A 5,667-nucleotide genomic window follows, 5' to 3' on the forward strand; every position below is an offset into this window, starting at 1 on the left:
TATATCTAAGATGTCATCTGGAAGAAGAGATAATTTTACTTCTTCCTTTAAATTTGGATGCTTTTATTTCTTTATCTTGCCTAATTGCTGACTACAGTTTTTATTACCATGTTGGCTACAAATGGTAAGAGTGGGCATGCTATCTTTGTTCTTTTTTTTTCCAGTTTTTAAAATTTTATTATCAATTGTGTCAGTAGTTCCCTTTCTCTTATTAAACTAATTTTTAAAAAAAGTCCAGACAGAGCCAAGCAATTTACCAGCACCATCATCAAGTAAACTGCGAATTTATCCTTATCATAGAGCAAGAGGTCATTTAAGATCAACCCAAGAAAATAGCTTTAAGTGTCCACAGGAGTACCCACATCCACTTGTCACTCACTCCAGGACTGCACAGTCCCTTTTAAATGTCTAACTCTTCACCCAGCTGCTTTTTATAGTTTGAAATTATGGAATCACTCAAGTGAGGTTCCCCTTCAGAACATGGTTGTAAACAGATCAAACATGGAGATATCACAGATCCCTGTTATTAAATGTTAAAAATATTTTATATTTAGTATATAGAATATTCTTTATTCTTCAATATATTCTGTTATCTTCTAAAGAGTTTTGTTCCCCCTTTTTGATAATGTCTTTCATTTCTTCTGAGACCTTTCCTTTGTAGCCATTCTATTGCCTTTTTTTTTTTTTTTGGAAGGGGTACCAGGGATTAAACTCAGGAGCACTCAATAACCGAGTCACATCCCCAGATCTGTTTTGTATTTTTTTAATTCAGAGACAGGGTCTTACTGAGTTGCTTAGTGCCTCGGTTTTGCTGAGGCAGACTTTGAACTCATGATCCTCCTTTCTCAGTCTCTGGAGCCAAGGGAATTACAGGCATATGCCCCTGTGCCCCACTGTTTCTATTGCTTTTAGTCTCTCTTGATGTTCCAGTGGCAAACCATTTTCTTTTGCACTTATGCAAATAAACTTTTTATATAGTGGGGATGGGTAAGTGTGTTCCTAATTTGTCATCAGATAGCTTCAACAGATTCTTTCCTTTCTTGAGTTGAAACTTTCATTTCTATTACAACATACATTCCACTTTTAACCCCATCTTGCCTCCATGCCACCTCTGACTTCTTTTGCCTTGGAAATTACCAAAGTCAAGCTTAAAATTCTGCAGGTGGTCCATGAAGCAGAAAGGTGGGTGAGGGGTTTTGAGGTGGCTCATCTCCTTCATTAAGTTGCTGCCAAGGTGAAGTACAGAAAACTCTCCTCCTCCTGGCCTGTGCCTTCCTCTCAACAGGAGCTAGCCATATCTAATTAGATGCACCATCCGGGGGTTGGGAAGCAGAAGTGAAAGAAACACACCTAACCTGGTGCTGCTGCCAACGGACCAGGACTGGTATCTACAGCACTACCCCCAGGGGCTGGGGAAGACTCCCTTGATTTGTTCTTGATCTTCAAGGAAAAACTTTAATTTTTTTTTTACCATTGAACATATTAGCTTTCCATAGATGATTTTTATTATGTGGAGGTAATATCCTTCTATTTTTAGTTGTTGGAGTTTTTATCCTGAAATGGTGTTGAATTTTCTCAAATGCCTTCTCTGTGTCTATTAAGATAATTAAGTGATTTTTAGTCCTTGTTTTGTTTATTTATCATATTAATTGGTTTTCATATATTGATACACCCTTGTTTCCCAAGAATAAATCTCACTTAGTTATGATGTGTTATCCCTTAAATTGTGTTGTTGAATTCAGTTCTCTGGTATTTTATTATAGATTTTTGCTTCTATGTTCATCAAAAGTATAGTTTTGTTGTTTTGCTTTTTCAGTCATCTTTAATTTTGCTGCTCTCAGCATGAGTTTAGAAATGTTCTCTTGTATGTTTTTAGAAGAGTTGGAGAATAATTGGCTTCAATTCGTTAAATATTTTTAAAATATCATTTTTAAATTCTTTAAATATTCTTTAGTAGGAGATTTAAAATACTAATTCAATATTTTTACTATTCTAGTTACAGGTCTACTAAGATTGTCTCTTTCTTCATTACTTGATATTAATAGGTTATATTTTTGTGGGAATTTATGCATTTCTTCTATGCTCTCCAATTTGTTGGCATTTATTTGGCTTTATCAGTCTCCTAGGATTCTTTTTATTTGCATGTCATCAGTTGTAATGTTTTTCCTTTCATATCTGATTTTATTTATTTCAGTCTTTCTTTTTCTTGGGTAGCTAAAATTTTATGAATTTTCTCAATTTTTTTTCAAAAATCTAGCTCAATTTCATTGATTTTTCTCTTCCCGACTTCATTTATTTCTCTTCTCATCTTTATGATTTCCTTTTTTTTTTTTTTTTTGATGATGGTGGGTGAGCTTTGTTTGTTTGTCTAGATCTTTGAGGTATAAAGTTAGGTGTTTGTTTCAGATCTTCCTTCATTTCAGAGTAGGCACATATTGTTATGCTGCATTCTATAAGTTTTGGCACAGAGTGTTCTCATTTTCATTTGTCCCATGATGTTTTCTAATTCCCCTAAATGTCTTCTTTGATGCACCTGATTGTTCCAGAGATTGTTGTTTACCGCCAGGAGTAGGGCAGTATAAGCTTTAAGTCTAGATCCTCAGAAGGCTGGGTCAGGAAGATCAGAAAATCAAGGCCAGCCTGGGAAAGTTAGCAAGACCCTGTCTCAAAAAAAAAAAAAAAAAAGTAGCTTAGTGGTAAAATGCTTGCCTTACATAGATGGTACCCTGGATTTTTTTTTTTTTTTTTTTTTTTTTTTTTTTAAGAGAGAGTGAGAGAGGAGAGAGAGAATTTTTATTTATTTTTTAGTTCTTGGCGGATACAACATCTTTGTTTGTATGTGGTGCTGAGGATGGAACCTGGGCCGCACGCACGCCAGGCGAGTGCGCCAGGCGAGCGCGCCAGGCGAGCGCGCTACTGCTTGAGCCACATCCCCAGCCCTGGTACCCTGGATTTTAAAAACCAAAAAAACAAACAAATAGAAAAAGACATACTGTTTAATTTTTACATATTTGTGAATTTTCCAGTCTTCCTTCACCTATTGATTCCAGTTTTGTTCCATGGTGATCAGAAAAGAACTTTTATAAGAGGTCAATCTTCTTAAATTGTATGACTTGTTTTGTGATCTAGCATGTGATCTACCCTGGAGAGCATTTCATGTGTGCTTGAGAAGAATGTATTCTTCTGTTGTTGAGTAGAATCATTTGAATTTATCTATTTGGTCTACATTGTTGTTCAGTTATGCTGTTTGTTTATTGATTTTTTGTGCAGATGTTCTATCCTTTATTGGAAGTTGGGTATTGAAGTATCCTACTATTGTTGAATTGCTTCAGTTCTGTCAGTGTTTGTTTTATATATTTAAGGTCTCTGATATTAGTACATTTATTTTTATAATTATGATATTTTCCTGGTGAATTAATCCTTTTATTATCCTTTGACATTGTTCAAATTTTGTGTCTTGTGACAGTTTTTGACTCAAAATTCATTTTGTCTGACATGTTTAGTCACCCCTGCTGTATTTTGGTTATAATTTGCATGGGCTATTTTGTTGCATTACTTAACTCAGTCCATATCTGTCCTTATATGTAAACCTGAATCTCCTGTAGACAACACATAGGTGGATCTTGATTTTTAATCTGTTCAGTCACTCTGTATCTTTTGGTTGAGGAATTTAGTTTATTCATGGTAAAGTAATAATTAATGAGGAAGGTGAATATTTATGCTTACAACATTTTTACCACCAAACTTGTGTGGTATTTTTCCTTCTGATGCCAAATTTATGTTGCCTTTTCTAACACCATTTCTCCAACTCTTGAATACCAGTTGTATGTCCTACAATTCAGAGCAATTCTGGTACTCAGTACCCTGAATTAATGCCATATTCCACACTCGTAAGGAATAGTCTTATAAGATTGTCCTTTCTTAAGATGGCATTTGCAAGCATCAGGTCTCTGTGTTACGCATACTTTTGTCAGAGTTGCCTACAGAGTCATCACAGCACCCCCAGGTTGGGTTCACTAATTTGCTACAAAAGCTCACAAACTCTGGAAGACACTTTACTTGCTATCACCAATTTATTTTAAAAACTACTAATAAGCAACCACATGAGGTATATAGGATAAGAGTCCTAAACACAAAAGCCTTTGACATCATGGTTTGGAACATACCACACTCCTAACACATGGATGCTTGCATGCTCTTTTTGTTTAGTGATTTTTATGAATGTTTTGGATATAGGTAAATAGAGTAAGCCATTAGCCCTTGGATTAAGTTCAACCTTCATCCTTTCTTGCCTTCCTGGATTTTAAGAATGCAGTGGAAATTTCCATGCCTCTAATGATTCTTTGTTTTTTCTGGCAACAGCTCCCATTTAATAAGTACATAGAGGTGGCACTCAGTCTCCAGTCTTCTCTTGAGCATACAGAAGGCACTTAGACCTCTGGAGATTTTAAGAGTTATGGGAGCTATGTGTCAGAAATTCAGTAGAAATACCAAATGTTTATTGTTAATTGTATGACAGAAATACATTACTAGCATTTTGTTAAAGGTTTGCTGCCTATCTTATACATCTTTTGTTCCTGTTTTCCTTTTATACTTTCTTTCTTTATATTTTATTGATATTTATAGTGATATGCTTTATTTCTTTATATATCCTCATTGTGATTACAATCAGACTTACATAAGATATTGTATAGTTATTACAGTTTACATCAACAACCTCAATTGCATATAAAAACTATGTTATTAATCCTCTCCATGGACTTTATATTATTAACGTCACAATTTACATCATTTTACATTATATAAAAATGCACATATTTTATATAATTGTTTTAAAAATTTTGTCTTTTGTACTAGAATTGAAAACCAATTTCCACAGTTCTTTTGCGGTGTTATATTATTCTGTATTTTTCTATGCATTTACATTTAACAGCAAGTTTTATACTTATATATGCATTGATTATTTAGCTTTGGTTTGTTTCTCTTTAACATTTCTTGTAAGACTAGTCTTGTAATGATAGACTACTTCAGCTTTGTCTGGGAATATCTTTATGTCTTCTTCAATTTAAAGGACAAGACTTCTCTGGCCAGGTATTATATTCTTGATTGGCAGTTTTACCTTTCTGCATTTTGAAAATATTCCATTGCCTTTTTGCTTGCAACATTTCTCTGAAAAAATCCATTGACTATCTTGGACAAGTTCCCTTAAATGTGATTTGTCACTTTTTCCTGGCTGCTCTCACAGTTCTCTTTGTGTCTGATATTTTACAATTCAATTATAATGTCTCTCACTGTGGAAATCTTTGGGTTCATCTTATTTGGAATTTTTTGGATTTCCTAAATTTCCTAGATCTTCCTTTTTTTTCCCTCAGATTTCAGAAGTTTTTCCCCATTATTTCTTTGAGTAAGTATTTTGGCTCTGTCTTTTCTTGGACATTCATAATTGTATACATTGGTCTTCTCAATAGTGTCCTATAAGTCACCAAGCTTTCTTCATTTTTTTTTTCACTTTTTGTTTTCTTTTTATGCCATTGACTGGCTAAGATAAATCAAATGACCTGTCTTCAAGTTCAGTGATTCTTCTGCTTGATCTAGTATGATGTTTTGATGTAGACTGATTTCTCCGTTGAATTTTTCATTTTAGTTATTTTTTCTTTAGAGACAAGA

At 34.1% G+C, this 5,667-nt stretch overlaps 1 pseudogene; it reads right to left on the reverse strand.

Moving 5' to 3' along the window:
* Positions 1–576: 576 nt before the first annotated feature.
* LOC144251402 (gamma-glutamylcyclotransferase pseudogene) lies at positions 577–1,296 on the reverse strand (annotated as a pseudogene).
* Between the last annotated feature and the right edge of the window lie 4,371 nt (positions 1,297–5,667).

The sequence above is a fragment of the Urocitellus parryii genome (genome assembly GCF_045843805.1).
Source record: "Urocitellus parryii isolate mUroPar1 chromosome 13 unlocalized genomic scaffold, mUroPar1.hap1 SUPER_13_unloc_2, whole genome shotgun sequence".
NCBI classification, from domain to species: Eukaryota; Metazoa; Chordata; class Mammalia; order Rodentia; family Sciuridae; genus Urocitellus; species Urocitellus parryii.